This window comes from Equus caballus, chromosome X (genome assembly GCF_041296265.1).
Source record: "Equus caballus isolate H_3958 breed thoroughbred chromosome X, TB-T2T, whole genome shotgun sequence".
Taxonomy (NCBI): domain Eukaryota; kingdom Metazoa; phylum Chordata; class Mammalia; order Perissodactyla; family Equidae; genus Equus; species Equus caballus.
Window position 1 is genome coordinate 112,041,316 of NC_091715.1, and position 21,216 is coordinate 112,062,531.

General features: G+C 34.9%; 1 protein-coding gene and 2 non-coding genes across 3 annotated transcripts in view; all 3 read left to right on the plus strand.

Annotated features, from left to right (window-relative positions):
- The window catches only part of HTR2C (5-hydroxytryptamine receptor 2C), a 307,873-nt gene that overhangs the window by 47,969 nt on the left and 238,688 nt on the right, over positions 1 to 21,216 (plus strand). The gene's annotated exons all lie outside the window — the stretch shown is intronic.
- MIR1912 (microRNA mir-1912) lies at positions 8,778 to 8,857 on the plus strand. The gene has a single exon (NR_033076.1). It is a non-coding gene; the product is annotated as a microRNA mir-1912 (primary transcript).
- MIR1264 (microRNA mir-1264) lies at positions 9,906 to 9,974 on the plus strand. The gene has a single exon (NR_033071.1). It is a non-coding gene; the product is annotated as a microRNA mir-1264 (primary transcript).

Here is a 21,216-nt window from a genome sequence, read left to right on the forward strand (position 1 = left end):
AACTTGGAAATTGTCACAACCACTCCCTTTCCCATTTCTTCGTTTCTTATTTCAACTTTTATCCAGATGCTATCCTCATTCTCTTAGGCTGCTCCATGTGTCAAGAAATGTGGCTATTATCATCTCTAGAGATCCATCCTTACAGATCATCCAGGGAAATTGAGAATGCTTTCCCTTAATTTCCACCTTGGAAAAATTGAGAAGCACTATAATTGACTTATTTGGATCAAATCATGGTTCTAGTTTCATTACAGTGACCAAGAGGCTAAGGTAATATTATACACCTAGACTGATAGACTACCCACCACTGACTGGGGGAAGGAAGTTCAACAGAATCATATAGGGTGGGGAAAGTAGTGTTCCCCAAAAGAACGAACACAATGGTAACAAAAAGAGGGAGGAGGAAATAGTGGAAAGACAAAAACAACTGATGTCCACTACATTATCCAGTAACAAAATTATATATATATATAATGTATGTATGTGTATATATGTATATATATATATGTATATCTACACACACACGTGTATATACACATGTATATCTCCTTTTAAATCATTAATAGATTTTTATAGTCATGTTCATATGGATTCTATATACTTTCTGCTATTATTTCTGTTTTTTTTTAATTGAGGTATAATTGCAAATTAGTTTTTAACAAATTAGTTGTTTTTTGTTTTTTTGGTGAAGGAGATTGGCCCTGAGCTGACATCTGTGCCAGTCTCCCTCTATTATTGTATGTGGGACACTGCCACAGCATGGCTTGATGAGCAATGTGTTGGTCCTTGCCCCGGATCCCAACCTGCGAATCCCAGGCAGCCAAAGCAGAGCACACAAACTTAACCACTATGCCACCAGGCCGGCCCCACCAAATTGGTTTTTTTATAGAAAGATTTCTTGGAATGCTCATGAATTTTCACTTTACTACTGACACACACGTTTGTTTTCTTGTTAACAATCAATATTGGGGCACAGCAATGATTTGATAATTGACTCCCAACTTTTGCATATTGGTGCTATTGATATGTAAATCAGGAAAAAAATTCAACAATGAATTTTGCAAAACAGAACTTACTTTCTAATAAAATAATCAGAAACTGGGAGACATGATTTTTTAAAAAGGAGAAACAATATTATCATTAATGAAGTGGATGTGAACTTTGTAATATCATTTTACTTTTGCTCCCTTTCTGGTTCATAGTTTCTATATAAGAGAGGTTTCCAGATAAATGAATTTTTGCAGTTTATAGAGCATCTAAAATAATACCTCTTTTAGTGTTCACGTGAGCCCTAGAATTAGGTTACTAATTTGTCTTAGAAATGGATGGAGCAATATTGATTACTTTCTAGTCTCTATTTTGTCTTCTTTAATGTATGCACTGGTGTTTTTTATGCAAACTTCTCATTGCTGTAATGCTTTGTCAGCCTTCACGTATTATTTATTAAAATCTTGATGTTTTTAAATGAAAATATGAACCATAGATAAATCGGGTGGTTTAACCTGCATAGTCCAGGATGGGAACAGGGTAAGGGAGAGCCTTCGAGCTCTGACTTTCTCCATCCTTCCTGCCAAACCAAGATTAATCAGTTTTAACAGGATAAAGCTCTCAGTGTGAAAGAACTTTGCTAAGAAATTATGAAAGTACAAGTTAATTAGAATACAGAGCTACTTGCGTGGGATGACATTTATTAATTACATGTTCTTGGGCTGGCTCAATTTCAGGCAATTTGCTGCTAAACAAAACAAAAAAAAATTCTGTTAGTTTTCAGTCTTGCAGAGAAAAGCAATCCCTCAAAGCACCAACTGAGAAATAACTGCTCTATAAGGTGGAAAGAAGGCAGATTTTAAATTAAAATTCGGGGGCCAGTGTTTTTGGAGGTTTATTCCGTTTGCTATATATTACAACTCCAATTATAGTTAGCTGAGCAGTTTGGGAGCCTGTGTGCTTGCCTAAGTGAATAGCTGAGATTGTTCAAAAATCGATGTAGCTAGCGGGAGATAAGTGTCAATTTGCCTTGTTAGGCAATACATTTCTGAGAAGCTGTATGTAACTGATCTTCTACCAAGTGAATCATATTTTAAGTGCATGGAAAACGTTTAAAGCACCTCATGAGCCTCCTGGATTCACATGGGAGGATTACTAGAACTACTGCGTTGTTGCCCTTTCATGTTTTCCCCTCACACTTTAATCAGATTCGCTTCTCATTCTTGCAAATTAGATATGTCACTCCTATTTCATGGTTTATTGAGTTAGCATATCACCTACTTGTGATATCTGAAGTTTTTAGCACTTGAGCCTCTGTTAATGAGTCACTCGCCCTTGCCAATAAAATAAATGCTGCTAGAGGCTTCAAGGTAATTATTTTGTCAGAATTCAAAGTATTAAAAATTGTTGGCAACATACTGAGGAAATAAATGAAAAGTGAGAGCATACTAAATAAGGTTTTAGTTCTTAAAGCTGAGTTTCTTAGTTGTGCTTAGTCCGTAGTCAGGATCTAGGTGGCCGAGGACCTCAGGGTATGGGTTAGACATATAGCAAGGAGATGAGTCAACAGAGAAAGGTGGCTCAAAAAATTGCCAAAGTATATCCTCTACGAAAAGCGTTTCAGGAATATAGCATTTTTCAGGAAGGGACTGTGGGTAACTGGAGGGGAAAGACACGTGAAAACAGCGCACAAGAAAAGTGTAAGAAAAGCTAGCACTGAATACCTCTGTTGTTTTGGAGGTCAAATGGTATTTCTGAGCTGGTGACAAGAGTCCCTGTTCTATTGAGTGCTAAAAAGCCACTTAACAGTTACAGAATATAGGGAAGGAAATTTGAGGAAGCTGAGGAGAACTAGAGGAAAAGAAATATAAACATCAAGTGGTGACAAGAATGGGAAATATGGAAGAAAATAGATACATTAAGGCTCATATAAAGAAAAAAATGCTTCAAGAAGACAGCATGAAGGTGATAGCTCCACGAGGAGGAATAAATGAATATGAGAAAATATAGGGCCGGCCCAGTGGTGCAGCAATTAAGTTCACACGTTCCACTTTTTGGCCGCCCGGGGTTCGCCGGTTTGGATCCCGGGTGTGGACATGGCACTGCTTGGCAAAAAGCCATGCTGTGGTAGGCATCCCACGTATAAAGTAGAGGAAGATGGGCACGGATGATAGCTCAGGGCCAGTCTTCCTCAGCAAAAAGAGGAAGATTGACAGTAGTTAGCTCAGGGCTAATCTTCCTCAAGAAGAAAAGAAAATATAACGGAGAGGCTGACAAATAGTCATCAGCTTCCCCAGGGGAGCTCTTCCGAGAGGGGAAGAGGTGGAAGGAGGGAGAAAGAAAAAATTTTAAAAACAAAAACTTGAGTGAATAACAAAGAATTAGGGAAACAAGCTGCCTTAGTTGGAAACTGACTTTGAAAGTATAAAGGGCAAAGTCAAAGGGAGTATTAAAGAGAGTTTAAGGGAAATCTTGAAGAACTAATTAAAATCAAACAACCAAGAGTAACACAGTTGAAAGCATGTACATGCCCCATGTTTAGTATAAGAATACAATAGGCACAATTACAAAAATGCAAAAATTTGTCGTGGTTTATGCAAGTTCAGGGCTATGAATTAAATTTAATAGTGAAGAGAGTATTTTTATGAAAAGGGGCAAATATGGACTATTTCTGAATGACCCATATCAGTCACTAGAATTTTTCCAGAACAAACATAGAGGAGTTATTAAAAATATAGGAAATCTAGGAGGGGCGGTAGGTAATTGTGGACGAGATGAAAAAAAAAAAGAGAAAATCAGCTTTGTAAATATTATGCACCACAAGAAAATGAGATTACTTCTTTTCCATGGACAATCAAAAGTTCTAAAGATTTTCCTATTTGTTAAAAAAAAGAATTCTAGAGAACATAAAAGAATTTATGCATGTTACTTATATTTTCAGATTAACTACAGTTCATCTTCAAATCATTAAGTAAAGATTGGATCGATTAGTTAAATTTATATATTAATTCAAGAAGTAATTTTAAAGGTTCCATTCATTGAGAAATATTGTTTGAAATTCTTAGAATTGTCTGGGTTACTAAACTTATTTAAAGCACATTTAAATTTTTGTAATATTCATAGACACATCTTTGATTTGACCATATGTTTGAACATTTTATTTTTAGTGCACACTAGATATTTGCTAATGAAGGGTAAATTGACTTCAAGTTTAGGTTCCAATTTCTGACTTACAAAGCTATAATAAATTTACATTGACTTTACAGTTTTTCCTGAATCCACATAGTAAGTTCTGAATTACTTTAGCAACACATTAAATGTCGTTTACACATGTATCTTTTCATCCAGAAGTGTAAGTTGTCTAATGTACACTACATAAAGTAGTCCATATAACATTAGGATCTCTTCTTTATATCAAAAAAACAGTATTTTGGCAACATGTTTCGATTCCCATTTTCCAGTATGAAAAAAGTCTTTGCATTCAATGTTAAAGCAACGTTTCTATTTTCCTCAATTTCAAGTATCTGCAAATAGTTAGCTTAGCACTGTCCAGTTCAGTAACAGTTTACTAAATGCCTATTGTGTGCCAAACACTGTTCCAAGTGTTGACCCAAAAAAGGTTAAGTTACAGTTGCTGTTAATTAATTGCTCCCAGCCTCATAGAGGAGACAGATGTGCAGACAAATAATGAAAATAAAATGGTGTGAAGGCCATGATGAAATAAGTATGAAGTCCACAAGTAATCTAGAGGAAGGACTGGTTGGCACTCTCAGGGCGGGGTTCATAGAAGACATGATATCTAGCAATGCTCTATGGAATGATTCTGAGATGGTGTAGGGAAGGAAAAAATTTTCTTCTCTCCAATTCTGGGTCCTTCTGGCTGGTCTGATCATCAAATTGACATGAGGCAGATCAACAGGGGAAAAATCAATTTAGTTATGTATGTATGGGGGCCCCACAAAGCCAATGAGACCCCAGGACAAGTTGGGCAGTTCAGGCTTACATGTTATTCTGAGCTAAGGAATAGGATAGGAGCCTGGGGCTTCAAAGTGGAGGAGGGTAATTCACAGGGCAATAAGAAGAGCAGGTGTTTGGTAATTAGATATTTGTCCTGCCATACGGGTAAGTCATTCAGATAAAAAGTTACCTCTTGGTAATAGCTCTCTTTCTGGGCCAGGCCCCCTATCAAAATTCTTTAGATAGTTAAGGGAGAGGTAAGATTTATTTTTCTAGAGTCTGCTGGGTGTTGATTGCCTTCAACTTAAAATAGTCTGCATGCCAAAGTGGCGCATTTAGGGGTAGCAAATTTTGTTCCCACAATGGCCAAGTATGGAAAGGATCACAGATCTTTCCAGACAGAAGAAATAGCATGTGCCAAGACAGAGATGTCTTAAAACAATGTAGTTTGTGTCGAGGAGGAAAAATAATTTTCTCTTTACTCTTGTGAGTTCTTGGCTGAGACTCCTTGTGATGAAAGACAGAGTAAAAAGAGATAAACCAACAAGTTTAATAATATGTATACCTCCTGTATACATGGGAGATACCCAGGAAAACTGGGTAATTCTCTGAAATGGCCGAAGCAACCACCTTTAGCTAAAGACAAAAGAAAGATGCTGTGGGGGAGAGGGAGACCAGTTATGAGAGGTTACCAGGAAAAGTGTGGTAAACATGGGTAAGGTTTATTATGCAGACTTAAGTGCATGTCTTCTTCATTGATAACATTCTCCTGTGATTAGAGTCATCCTTCTCTCCCTGGTACAGAGGGAGACACTCTTACAAATGGAGATTTCCTCTATAAATGTAAATTTCCCTTACAAAAGGATAACTTCTCTGTTTTCAGAGCTTCTCCTGGTCTGCTGTTTCTCAAAAGTAACTGGCTCCAAATAATCTTATGCCAAAGAAGCATATTCTGGGCATATTCTGTGGCATATTCTGCTACCCTTTATCCATAATTTGGTATTGCTGTAATACTACTGTCTTCTAGAATCCTCTCTTTTTTCTTTTCCTTTGAAAGATATACAGAGGTGAGCCCTGTGGCATAGTGGTTAAGTTTACATGCTCTGCTTTGGAGGCCTGGGCTTCACGGGTTCAGATCCTGGGCTTGGCCCTAGCACCACTTGCCAGGCCACGCTGTGGTGGCATCCCACATAAAATAGAGGAAGATGGGCACAGATGTTAGCTCAGCGACAATCTTGCTCAAGCAGAAAGAGGAAGATTGGCAACACAAGTTAGCTCAGGGCCAATCTTTCTCACACACACATACACCACACACGCACAAAAGATATACAAACTAACAGGCTGATGTTATTATTATTATTGGTTAGATTGTATCAGGTTCCAGTATTTTAAATAGTTTTCTTCTGTATATCTCATTTTGGAGCAATTTTTGACTAATTTTCAGAGACATGAGAAATATACTGGCCTCAGTAAAATTTTAGGATTCTGTTCATCAACAAACTAATACTTCAGAATTTTCTGTTTCTTTATTAGGATATGGAAACTAACAGGTACCAGGAAGTTTAGTTCAGTGATAATTTATTGATTACCTACTGTACACTAGTTTCAGATACTTTAATATCAATAGTCCTTGGCTCCGAGGCAATAGTAGCGCATCAACCCAGATGCAGGCATTATATGCTCCATTTTCCCCAATTATTTCATGTAAGGATTTTCCATATATGATTGTGACAATTGTAGTACTAAATCCATAATGCCTAATACACTTTTCAAGCACTTGGGCTAATATTCTATTTTTCACTTATCAAATTCAGGTTTTTTTCGATACTATTTAAATGTTATATAGAAAATATTAACAGTTGGGAGCACATTTTGTCATCTCCGTCTATCGGCCAACAATGCAAACAGTAGTTTTTATTCTTGTGGGTTTTTTCTTGATGATTAATTCATTTTGATAATTCCTAATGCAATATGATACAGCAGTATTACTTTTAGTACAGAGAAAAGCAGTAAGTATTTATCCTACTGTTAACTGCCTCTTTCTCTGAAAGATTGCTTTGTTTATTCTAGGGGGTTGCGGGGGATGGGGAGGGCATCAGCAAGGCTTTTAGGTGTAGCTGTAGGAATCTGAGAAAAGCAAGGATAGTCTTTAGTCCTTCCTCTTTGGTTTTAAAGAATATCCGCATAATAGCACCATTCGATCATTTTCCCACTGAATGACAGGTGAGGAGTAGGAAACATGTTTTTATCCACAGAGTGGCTCTGTAATTGTGCATGACTTCCTATGAAATGGAGACAGCATGGGCCTGACATGTGAGTCTACTTTGGCAGATCTGGAGAATGAGGACAAAATGGGTGGCACAGATCTCCAAGTTGACTAAATTTGTCAGTCATTACTCTATTGCAAAGCACCGTAGAAATGACTAATTAGTGGTTACTAAACCGAGATGAAGGGGAAAGCCTAAGATCCAGTTTGCAGGTCACTTACAAGGTGAAAGAGACCCCAGGTGGGACTTGTTTGAATGTATTGAGAGTATTAAGAAGTCACTGGATAAACTCTGAAGGTTGGTTTTTAGTTCATTGCCACATCATTCCACGCATAAAACCAATCAATGCCTTCTTATCTCAAAACTTACTATGATTTACAACACCTCAATGATAAGGTCCCAGGTTTTTCTCTCTAATCTCATCGTACACAATTTATTCACTATTCCCCAGCCCCAGTGACTCACCCACCTTAAGCCATTTGCACTTGATGTTCTCTCCAGAACACTATTCTCCCTTATTCTCAAATGATTAATCCTCCTTGTTTTTCAATTCTTAGGCCACACATCACTGCCTCAAACAGTTCTTCCCTGACCACCCCATCCAAATTGCTCACCCCTACGTGAGAGTTCATCTATCTTATTTTATTTTTCACAGCATTGTTACTATATAAAATTATCTTATTTGTTCACTTCCTTACTAATTCTCTCCCTGCCCCTATCTTGTAAACTCCACAGTAACCAGACCATTTCTGTCTTGTTCCCAGCTGTGTTCCAACCAACCAGTTTGCATGTTTAGTGAAGTAAGAATGATAATAATAAAAATAGACCTCAGCCAGCTGACCAAATAAATCTTAGATCTAGCTCAGGGCAGTAGAATTAGACAATGCTGTAGGAGCTCTTGAAAAGATTTCAGAGGAGAGATACAAAGATGGGGAAAGGATTAGAAAACAGGACCTGTGAAGAGGAGAAAATGGTGATATAAGTTGGACAATTACTACTCCAGAGAAAGAATCCATAATAATCACTTGCTTTTTACAGTTTACAGAGCACTTTTGCATGTAGAAACTCCTTTAATCTTTTAAATAATAAGTAAGTAAATTTGTTATTATCTCTGTTTTATAGGCATAGAAACTCTGGTAAAGAGAATTTAACTGACTTGTCCAAAGTCACATGGTTATAAGGTATAATTCATGTTTTCTTAGTTTCATGTCCAATATTTTTTTCCATGACACCACCTCTGGTTTAGTCTGCAGAGCAAGGAATTTAATTTGACTATACTAAACAAAAAATGTTTCTTATTAGTTTATAAGTTCTGAAAAGAGTTATCCCAGGTTGTTCCCAGACATCTTTGGAATTGATTTGGAATAGATACTCATCTGTCTGCTGTGGTTTGGAAGAGGGTAGAGGGTAAGAGATTACTTAGATATGGTCTCTTCAAGCTCTAAGATTCTATAGTCTTTCGGCCAAGGTTTTGACCTTCAAAAAGAATCCTTTCCAATTTATTTTACATTTAAAATTTGACTAAATGGTACTACCTTTGGAGCTTTATATCACAGCTGGACTTGGCTCTAGGATGTGCTCATTGCATGGGCTGTGTATATTTTTATTCAATACCCAGAGCGTGCAGTGTGAACATAATAGAGATTGAAAGACAGCCAAAAGGGTAAAATACAAATTCTTAAAGGGTAACTTTATGTTTCATGTAGATTTATTAATTCTCCATTTTAAGCTCTTTACTAAACTCTCAATTCCACAACCTACACTCCAAACTCCTAACTAGAATCTGTATACTGATTCTATTTTTATAACAAATTTTTATTTCTCTTTTATTTAGATTAAAAGTCTGTTAAAATCTCACATGGATAAAGTTAACTTTCAGTAACTGCTAGAAGCATTCTTTTAATAGAGCTATAAAAAATACATTTGGAAGAAGACAATTATTATGATTTTTAATCATTTTATTGAAATTTCTTTTGCTGACACGTCCGATGCTCTCTATTTACAGTTGATAATTGAAATCTCCATGGTATGATTTTGCCCCATGATAATATTGGTGAACACATCATCTCATTATCAGCCAACTGGAAGTTTAACTCCTTATTTAAAATTTTCCATAATTTCCAATATTTTTACAATGAGAATCTAGCACTTCAATAACTGTAAATTGATTATACGTCCTTAAGTTGAAATAGGAAAACAATTTTCCTAGAGTATTAGAATTTAATTAGTTTGATTTGAAATCAAATCATGTGATCTTTGCATAAAATCTCAAATGTAAAATACACTTGCTCCATTCATGACTTATTCCTTATAACTAGAAAATTAGGATTATAAAATTGTTTCATTATTCTTATTTTGGCTTCTCCTTGCTTATAATAGGAACCAAAAGCTGAACTTAGATATCTAATAGCAAAATAAATATTTAGAAGTATTTATTAAGAGACCTAGTTCAAAACATGAATAAAAAATATTATAGGCCAAAGAAAAATAGCAGAAGTTCACCTAAGTGAACCTATAAATAAAATTGAGAATAAAAGTGGGTTTATAGGGAAAGAGGAATTTTAATAAATGCTGATTAGAAATATTGGGCCATTTTCTGTAATATTATCAAACTGAAAACTATAGTATAATAGTTTTAAAGAAAAAGTCTAAATATATTCAACACATTGTGTTTCTTCATGCCTGGCATATAGCAGGTCCTCAATAAGTATTTGTTGAAAGAATAAATGAACCAACAAGTCTTATTTGAGCACCTGTTATGTGGAGGATAAAAAACTACGACTCAGACAGAGCTTATGATCTAATATGGGAGAGAAGAAATATAAGGCGGATGCACAAATGACCGCTGTGTAAGAAAGTGTGTGATGGGGTTGGCCCAGTAGCATAGAGGTTGGGTGCGCACATTCCCCTTCGGCGGCCCAGGGTTCGTCGGTTCGGATCCCGGGTGCAGACATGGCACCGCTTGGTATGCCATGCTGTGGTAGGCGTCCCACATATAAAGTAGAGGAAGATGGGCATGGATGTTAGCTCAGGGCCAGCCTCCCTCAGCAAAAAGAGGAGGATTGGCAGATGTTAGCTCAGGGCTAATCTTTCTTGGAAAAAAAAAAAAAGACAAGACAGTGTGCAATAAGAATAAATGTATCTTAAAAGGTCAGAGGAAGGCCAGATCATTTCCCGTCTGGGAAGGTTTTAGGGAGAAAAAGGGACTTGAGCCTCAGAATTGGTAAAATTTAAGTGAGCAAAATTATTTGTTGTAGAAATTTATCAAATATGTAAAAATTACTAAATCAATATTTTCATAAGACATTAAACAAATTGAAAACAACAAATATTGGATCATCAAGAAATCTTTTTATGATCATTCATTATTAAAAATTCCATTGATCTTTTACATTAATATAACATGAAATAGTCTAGGTTCCCATAAGCCTCTTTGTCTCTTGTTTTTTTCCCTTAATATGTTACATATATCAGTTCTAATGTAGCATATCCAAAATATTTCAGTAATTACTTTGTCAATCATTTTTTTATTAAGGTTAAACTTCTAGCCTAAGTTATTAGAAATGAATTTAAATAATGAAAATAGCATTAGATATTTCTAGCATAAAGACTTATAGCTATTTTTCTTCCTGAGAAGATTAAAGACTTTAACATTTTTCTTATTTCCTTTTAGGTCGTCTTTGTGAGTAACTGGTATTAGGAAATGCTGATTTCGTCAGAGTAGGGAGAGGTATTAGGAGTAAAGCAAACTGATCGTCCCACCCAGGCTATTTATGCCTATCACATGAATGATGTGAAGATCCCTTTGATTCTCAGCTAGTTTTCTCACCCCTTTCACGCATATTGCTCCTAACTCACTTTCCCATTTATCAGACAGGATCTAGATGTGCCCATTTTCTTCCTTCTCCTATTTCTTCTTATTGTTCTTTCATCTTTATTAAATGTACAAGGATCATGCAGGTTTTGTTCACCATTCTATATGCAGCTACTAACACGACCCATGAGTTTGAATGGGCATCCATATAAATGTTTGTTGAATAAATTAATAACCACCTGTTTTGGAAAAGTAAAGTCATTTAAATATAGCAATCAAGAAACATAGTATAGGAAGGTCACTCTGACTCCTGAAGTATATAGTACGTCCTAAAATAAAATTCAAAAGGCTTTTATTTTATTAACTCTTTTGAAATATTTCTGCTAGGACTACTCTACACAGCTCTACCTAAAAGGACAGAAGACTTAAGGCCTACCTGCCTCACTCCCATTCAACACTTATTAGCTATGTAACCTTGAGCCAGTGCATTAAGATTCCCAAGCTTCAGGTTTTCTCAATGTAAAATCTGACTAATAGTGTCTTGTCTATCTGCAGGCAGTAGATTGAATGAGAAAATCTATTGAGCCACCTTATGATGGATGCAAATGTGAATACAATTTTTAAAAATGTATGTGGTAAATGTATGTGGAGTTTTTTGCTCTTTACTTATTAATTAATACCAATAAGTTACTCTAAGTTATTTGACATGAGATTCCAAAACCACCAAAGTAAAAATAATACATATATATGTGTATTTTACTAACAGAACTCATGATACCTACTTAGTATCCTACTAAGATAAGATATCTACTTAGTAATGCTGATTAATACTATTATTTAGATGTATGTAATCCCTGAAATTTCTAAAAGAAAATTAAGATCAAAAGCTTTGTCATACATGATTGTATCCCTATATATTTAGTGATATATTTTGAAGGATTAAAAGTTAAAGAACCTTTACTAATGGCCCTTCAATTGCAGTCATTGTAGAATACTTTCACTGATGAGTTCCTTTTTTTACTTGCACTGAAAATTTACCCCATATTGTTCTTTTATTCATTCAATAAAGTTGTACCTAGTGTTTGGTCCTGTGCTAGAAGCTGTAGATGCAGCAGTGAATAAGACAGTCCCTCTCCTCAAGGAGATCAAATTTTATTGGGAGAAGCAGGCAAGTAAGCAGACAATTAAAATGTTGTGTTGTAAGTGCTACAGCAGGAGTGAGCTCAGGATACTTTGGGAGCACATGAAAGCTCTCCCAATCCAGCCTCCGGGTGGAGGAGTCAATCAGGGAAGGCTTCCTAGAGGAGGTGGTAGCAATGTTGCACTTCTGCCTATTCATGTCCTTCCCAGGGAGGTAGAAATGCAAATTATTCAAATATTTAATACCCAAGTGACAGTTATAGTAAGAATTTATTGTCTGATTACTTTGAGTTTTGTACGACATGGAACTTCAAAATACATTTCTGGTACTAAAGGTGGAGACAAAAAGAAAAGAAAAAAAAACCTAAGAGGCAAAGATGCAGTTTTCATGAACCTAGTAAATAAGGAATGAGGTGTGATTAAGAATCAAATGTTCACTAGTGAAATTCCTGGAAATTAAGAATTAGGAGGTTGAATGCAATCTGATAGGTGAAACTGCTAAGGATTTTTCTTAGAGGGTGATATACTTAGATTTTTTAAGTAACAAACAAGACACACATTTTGAGTTGTATGCATCAGCTTGTTTATAGAACTGAACGTTGCTGCCAGGGCGAGTTGTCATTGCACTACTTCTCTAGATGTGTTAAATGGTCTGGCAAAATGTGCTGACATGTTGTAACAGTTACTTTAATATCTATTCTTAATTACACTCCTTCAGTATGTTCTCAACCCTTATGAGAGTATTGCTAATGAATTATGTTAATATTCTTTTATTATACTTGCTAATTTCATAGTTATCAGTGGCTTTTTTATTGTTCCTCAAGTTCCTATGTATTTTTGGCACATATCATCAACTAAATGTTCCTTTGCTATATTTTTATAAATAATTTTACAACTACCTCATGTACCAACCCAAAGAATGTTAGTAAATGACTTGGCCGACTACAAATCCTGGAGGAGATCTATGTATGTCTGCCATTTTAGGAGACTGATGAGAATACTCATCGTAGAATTCTTTTCTACCTCTTAAATTCCTTTGACTCATTTGACTGGATTCTTTTGGAAGATATTGTACCTTCTCAAACTCTACTCATTTGAATTGACCTGTTAATTAAAGTTGCAAAAATAACTTGCTGAATCATGATACAATTATTTTGATTATTTTCATCCTGGCTTTCTTCTTATTTTCATTATCATTTCAAATATGCATTTAATTTTTGTTTGCATGGTCATTTCAGCCAAGTTACCTTCATCTAGGTCACTTTGTACAAGAAAATGAATTATCTCATTGTTTCATCCATTAGAATGATTTCTGCTACTGTATATTCTTTTGAGCTGTCCCAGATCTTTTCTGACTTTCTTTATTATCTTTTCTGAACTTCTTTTATCACAGTATCTTTTTATATGCTCGCTTTGTTGCTCTTAGATAATTTATTGTCTCATTTCTTATTAATAACTAGTGAAATTAAAGATAGAGATCAAGATGAAAAGATTGGTTTAATTTATTCTCCCAACTTCTTCCTGTTCTCTCTTCCTCTTACACAGTATTCCTCCTAGAATATTTCTCCAATATGAAAAAAAGGAATACTCATTTAATCACCCATCTATCCATTTATTCATTTATTTCATAACTCTCATCACAATACTTCACACTCGATTGCTTGCAAATGAATGGATATATCCATTAGTTTCTTAATGCAATCAAAGGTCCTATTTCCATCAAGTCAAGTTCTCTATTGCTTTACCTTTAAATCACTATGGTCTGAAAAAGGAGAGAGAGAGAGTGAGAGTGTATATATATATATATATATATATATATATATATATATATATATCCACTATTGCTTAGAAGGAGTTTACTAAGGTAGACTTAAGTGTCAGGTAATGTCAAGTAATTTTCTTCCTGGAATTGGTTTTATTTTGAGCAAAAATTATCTAATCTAAAAATACTCTGTGTTTGAAATTGCAATTCATTATCATAGACCTTTCATAGAAACCTTCTCATGGAAGTTGGATAAATTTTTCTGAAGTCAGTTTTAAATGTAACCAAATTATATCAGGTCATATAGCTTGAAAGTTAACATGTTGATAATTTCATTTAATTTCAATTTGGGTCAAAGGATGTTGATCTGGAAAAGGGAACAACAAACAAATTAAATACGCTTGTGTCATGCTTAACTTGGTGGGGAAAAGGTCTAACTTATCTCAAGAAATAAATATGACATAATAAAATAATAAATCAATAATGTATACAGAGATAGTAGGTTGTCTTGTTTCCAAAAATGAATTTTCAAGTTGTGATTGTGAAACAATCTTATAAATAAATAGCTGCAGCTCAATGAAATTTAGAGACATATATCTTCAACATAATTCCATTAGTTGCTATGTCTTTTGTCACACTTCTTGATTTTCAAGGTATTAGTTTAAATGAGAAATATTTTCATACATTTTTCATAACCTGATTGCTCTTTTATTCCAAAATAATGATGAAATGGAAGCAGAAAAAAATCATCTCCCAAAATATGTTCATTTATGTGGTATTTTATATTTTTAGATCACTGATATTCTAGGATATTTACCTAAATTACTTTTTTTTTTTGATGAGGAAGATTGATTCTGAGCTAACGACTGTTGCCAATGTTCCTCTTTTTGCTTGAGGATGGTTGTCGCTGAGCTAACATCTGTGCCAAACTTCTCCTGTTTTGTGTGTGGGATGCTGTCACAGCATGGCTTGATGAGCGGTGTGTAGATCTGCGCCTGAGATCTGAACCCACAAACCCTGGGCCACCAAAGCGGAGAGTTCAAACTCAACCACCACGCCACTGGGCTGGCCCCAATTAGTTTTTATTTGAATTGTTTGAATCTTAAGAGGGTGGTTATTTTATTTGTCAGTAATAAATAGCAGGTTACATGCATAAAACTCATAATAATAAGAATATGAGCAAAACTTTTCCACTTTATAAATAATTCATGCAAATTCAGCAATGCACCCAGAAAATGCATTTTTTAACCTACATGTAATATAAAAAGCATTTAGTGATGTTAAGAAGTAACCAATTTTCATTAATAGAAGAAATCTGTTTTAATATGGTAAGTCTACTTCCCTTACGATACAGCTTGTCTAGAGCAAGCATAAATATGTTTCTATACTTCATGCACCTAATCAAATTCTTCAGAGGAGTTACTTTATTTCATTTTCATATTTTTAGAGTTCATAATTTCCATGATAAAAACAGATTATTGGTAACTATAAATTAGAACTCCTGAAAAACAAGCCAACAGTTTGTTCTTTTCTTTTGGTGCCTTCTGTAAAACTATCGGCCTTTGTCAATGACTTGATGGTTTGGGAGGCAGTTAATCATGTGGTGAAGATCTAATCCATCTAAAATAAAAACCAAGGTACCTTGGCTTAAAATCTCTTGGTTACTGGCAAGGCTCTTGACTTATTCATCTTTGAATTCCCAGTATGTAGATCAGTATACAGTAGCTTCCCATTAAATGTTTACAGAATGAATTAAATTAGTTTCTTTCAGCAGGCATTTATAGGCGTACTTGTTATTGCCTTCTGTCTCTGAACTCCTGCTACTCTTCTTGTTTGTACTATTTGATTTCTATTTAAATACATACCTCATTGTCTTATGATTATTTCACTAAATAGTTTGGCACTTATTTTATTCATATGTAGCTTATCAACAGAATTAAATTATATTTCTCATAAGCAGGAATCAGGTCACTCACTTCCTTTGTACCTTTCATAAAGCCAACACAAAAATACACAATAAATATTTTGCTGGTTAATTTGAACAGTATGGCTGAACATGAAAAAATGCTACCACATTTCCTTATAACATTCAACAAACCATTCCAAAAAGGAACACGTGTTTTAAGGAGAGGGATGATTTTTGTGTGTTATGAAGTAAAATTTATTTTTAACTCCAGAATGTCAGTTAAAAATGCTGAAAACAAAACTTGCATGAAATAATTTGTTTAAAAGAACAAATCAATTCTGGGGGAAGTCTTGCATTGTTTAATTTGCAGAATATACTTGCTTCTTAAATTTTGAGTTAGGTTTTTATTTGAAATTCAGTTATGAATTATATTTATTGCCTAATTTCTTAATTTGTGGATAATATCTTGCTCTTCTGTGCCTGTTTACTTTCCAAATAATATTAAGACTGGAAGGCAATATGTGTGCACTTCATTGTCTTATTTTTATGGTCCAATGTTTCCTTTTTGTTTATCAAAGAGGTTTGGATAATGTGAAAATAATATATTCAGTGTACAGAATTTTTCTATGCATATTTCAATTACCCAATGCCAAGATTAGAGATTCAAAGAATAGGTTTTATACATTTAAACCTAGCACGTTTATAAGAGTATGACTTCATGGCACCTATAATCTCCCAGGGTACCATGCATAAGACTCAGCAACAGCAGAAAAGATTTAATTAATCTTGTCATTCTTCTCAAATCAATCATTTTTCAGGAAATCTAATTATAAATAACTATTTATTTGTCACACATCTATCCCATTCTGCCCTCCTTTTGTCATCCAGTACTCTCAAACCCCTAAACTGTTCAGGGATCACTACTATAATGGCCAACAGTGATTTGGTTCTTGATTTATTTAAATCTCTCATGCAAACACACACATCAATCAAGTCTTACATTTCCTAGGTCCCATTCTTCTAAGGTTTAATTTGCAAATTGATCTACAATGCTATATTAGTCAGCTTGTTACCCCTTTCAGATGGAATCTTGCTGCAAACTAGTTAGTCATTTCAAACTGTTTAAACATATGCAATGGATTTGTATGTATTGCACAGTCAATATGTTTTTTATTCTATATTGATTTCTCTTTATTGGCAATTGTCTTCCTCTCTGGGCCTAAAACAAATGCTGAAGTAAAATAGTGGCAAAGTTTTTCAGTATTCTCTGGGAATACAAAATGAAGAGACTGCTTTTTTGAAATAGCAAGGTGTCTAAATACCTCACGTAATATTTCTTAATTTCATACTTATCATAATCATGATAAAGAATGTTGACAAGGATATAGAGTTACTGAATATTTTGCTTAATTTTGTTCACATCCGTATGACTATTATAAAATTAAATGCTTCTTTGACTGGAGGAAACAATAAAATTCAATAAGCCCTAAACTGCAGTCAGTTTGCTTTCATATACAAATACTTTCACAACCTAGAGTCAATTTGAGGTGATTTAGTTCTACACTATGTTCTGTCTATCTGCCTTTTTTTCTATCTACCTATCAACACACACATCAAGATGTAAATCACATATACAAAAAAGAAAATTGTTCCCTTGATTTAAGACTTGAAAATCAAGACTTAAAATGAATAAATGATTTGAAAATAACTTTATAGGTTTTTGCACACATAATAAATCCAAAGGATTTTATAATACAACGAAATATACTTTTTTCCTAAATGACTAGGCAGACATATGCAGAAACTGTTGTACGTTAAAAGGACCAATAACTTGAACTTACAATGGTAATAATTCACATAGTCTAATAAATAATACTAATCTTGCCAGAAGGAGATCACCTCTTATTCTTTTTAAAATTGTCAATGGATCAGACAATTTATCTGTTCTGTGCTGGGAGTAAGTGAGGAAATACAGAGAGTAAGGGAGAAAATCATCCTAAAACAAAATGTGTGTAATAGTATTGCCCTTGATTGTTAAGTAATTGCATAAGTAACAAGAAAATCAAGTTTCCTAATGTAAATGTCAAGTTAATAAGAGTGGCTAACCACATGAAAGAGTACTCAATTCTCTAACAAAGAAGTTAGGTATATAACTTAATTCTTGTAATATGTGCTGATAATGGGTTTGCCTGATTGAGTCTATTCCACGGACCTCACCTTGGTTCTTTAACTGCTTTAGATCTTCCTTCTTGATTAGATTGTAAGCTCTCCTACATCAACCTTCCCCTCTTCTTTTTGGTTTGTGTCTCCCCTAGTACCTAGAACTGTACTGAAATCTTAATCAGTAGTCAATAATTGCCTGTAGAACCTAACGGAATATATAGTGTATTTATTCCATCAACATGCTCAGCCTCTTTCATTGAGGAAAGGAGATAATAGGATGTTATGATAGGAAATATACATTGACATGGATTTTTAAATGAAAAATGAAAGAAATTAAAATCTTAAATATTAAAATAGGTACACGGAATAGTGTGTTAGTCTGTTAGGGCTGCTATAACAGAATACCATAGACTGGGTGGCTTATAAACAACAGAAATTTGTTTCTCGCACTTCTGGAGGCTGGAAGTAGGAGATCAGAGTGCCAGCATGGTGGGGTGAGAACTCTCTTCCTGGTCTCTAACTTCTTGCGTCCTCGCCTGGTGGAAGGGACAAGTGATCTCTCTGGAGTCTCTTTTATAAGAGAATTAATCCCATCATGAGGGCTCTGCCCTCCTGACCTAATCACTTCCCAAAGGCCACAACTGCTAATACCAGCATATTGGGGATTAGGATTCAACATGTGAATTCATATGCTAGGATTCAACATATAAATTTTGGGGGGACACATGCAGACCATAGCAGATGTGTAGTCACATTCTTTATGAGGCTTTGAGTGAAAATATGGCAAGAAGAGGATCATAAACAACTGATGTTTATGCTTGCAATTTTCATTCACATGTGGCATGTGGAAGTTTATTTCAAAACCCAATCCTTTACAGCAGGTAGAAATCCCAGCAAATAGGCAAATCATGATATCGGTGGAGACTAGATTAGGTATCATCTCTCTTCCCATCTGATTTACACTGTAGGAAGTTTTTGGATTCAGCAGTAAAGTTTTTATTCTCCAGCCACAATCACTGTGGCTGCCACTGGCTGTGAACATCATTTCACTTTAACACAAAACCACCTCAAGCTGTTTTGTAGTTTAAGGTGGACTTTTCCACAATGCTGACAAGTGTTCAGTTTTCCACTGATGATTTTCATGCAAATTTCTGGTTAATTTCTTAAATAGCATTACTGAGCATAATTTAAATGTTTTGTTTGTTTTTGATATGCCTTTTCTTGGGGAAGTGGGAGAATTCCACCTGCCCCTTTTCCTTAAGGTTCTTATGGCTGATAAAATAATTAAAAAGGCAGGTCAGCAAGAGAAAATCAAGCCAAGTTTAATAGCATGTATACATGGGAGAAACTGAGTAACTCAGCCAACTGGCCAAGGCTGCGTGTTTAAGTATCTTCAGCTACAGACAAGGAGGATGTTTGGGGTAGTGATTTGGGGCTTCAAAGGGGAGGAAGGCAACCCGCATGGAAATGGAAAAGCAAATGTTTGGTAAATAGAACTTTATTAAGAGTGGGCTTAGCGAAGATCCTCCCAGTTTCCCTGAAGCGGGCCCAGTGGCGCAGCGGTTAAGTTCTCACATTCCACTTCTCGGTGGCCCGGGGTTCGCCGGTTTGGATCCCGGTGCAGACATCGCACCGCTTGGCAAAAGCCATGCTGTGGTAGGCGTCCCACGTATAAAAAGTAGAGGAACATGGGCATGGATGTTAGCTCAGGGCCAGTCTTCCTCAGCAAAAAGAGGAGGATTGGCAGTAGTTAGCTCAGGGCTAATCTTCCTCAAAAAAAAAAAAAAAAAAAAGGAACCTGGAGTTATTTATGGTGATGAACTGTCCTGGGGACAGGCCTTTATTTTAAATTTCTTTTAGGCAGTTAGGAGGGAAAAGTCGAATGTTCTTCCTGAGTCTGAGTCTTTATTGTCTTCAGCTTGAAATAATCTGCATACCAGAGTGGCATATCTTGGGGCGGCCTGCCCTGCACCCCATCCCTTTCTTCTCAGCACACAAGCCCTGTAGGAAACTAAAGACCTCTTTCTTTTATTAGTATCCATGACATGTTATTTTCTCCTTTCCTTAAGAAAGACTTTGCTTCTTAAAATGAATTCTTTATCTCTCTGATATAACACCTGCCTCTCTTCCATCCCTATCATTTACAACCTAATTATTTTGGGGACAAAAATCTGTTTATAAAGGAGATGTGTTTACCTGCTTCATGCTGCTGACAAAAGATTCATAGTGAAAGTTGGGAAAGTGACATGTTCAGTTATCAATAAAATACAGTAAGGCAGGAGAAACAGATTAGAAATAAGAAGATACAATGACCCAGTGGCTAAGTAGATTGAAAACACAAACTACAATTGTGAGTTTTGAGCTCAATTCTCTTCTGAGCTTGCTCTCTTTGCTTCAGCTGTCTCTGTATAAAATAGAATAAGTAATGCTAACCAACCTTGAGAGATACTTTTGAGGAATGTTGCCAAAATAATAAAGTGTAACAGTCACAAAGAGAATTTTCTGGAGAAATTGAAATGAAAATCAATCTGAATATCCAAGACATAATTTTTTAAAAGTTTATTCAGAGAACAGCCTTTCTTTCTAACAATCAATTATCTTATTTCTCTTTACAATTATCTAATTTTATCATATTAGCATCACCAAGGTGCTGTATTATGTATGATGAGCAGAGAACTTGAATTCTGAGCAAAATTTACATTCTAGGATTTGTAATAACATTGAAAAGATTCAAGATATGAGCTTTGTTTGTTTATTTACATCAGTAGTTGAACACTCCTTGTTTTTTTTCCTTCTATTAGATTATTTTTAAGGACGTATACATTAGAGCTTTCCTTCCTAACTCATACACATACCTAAGTATTATTTTGTCTCTTTAAGTATAACCCATTGTACAGTCAAATTATAAAATATTTTAAAAAGAATTTGAAAATATCTTAAATTCAATAAATAGCAATATTGGATACTAAAATGCAATGGGTAGGTTATTTTTGGTAGAGCTTTATTTTAAGAGTATACTTCATATTTCAGAAAATGTACTGTAGCTAAATTACTTCCCTATGCTTTTCTGAATAACCTTTTACTTTCTTTCTTTTTTCTTAAAATGTTACTTTGTAACTATAGCGATGATGTAGATAATAGAGCTACTTTACAATAGCCTTGCATTATATTCAATTTCTGCTAGGCTGTATAGCATTCTATGGTCTATGGATTATTGGAA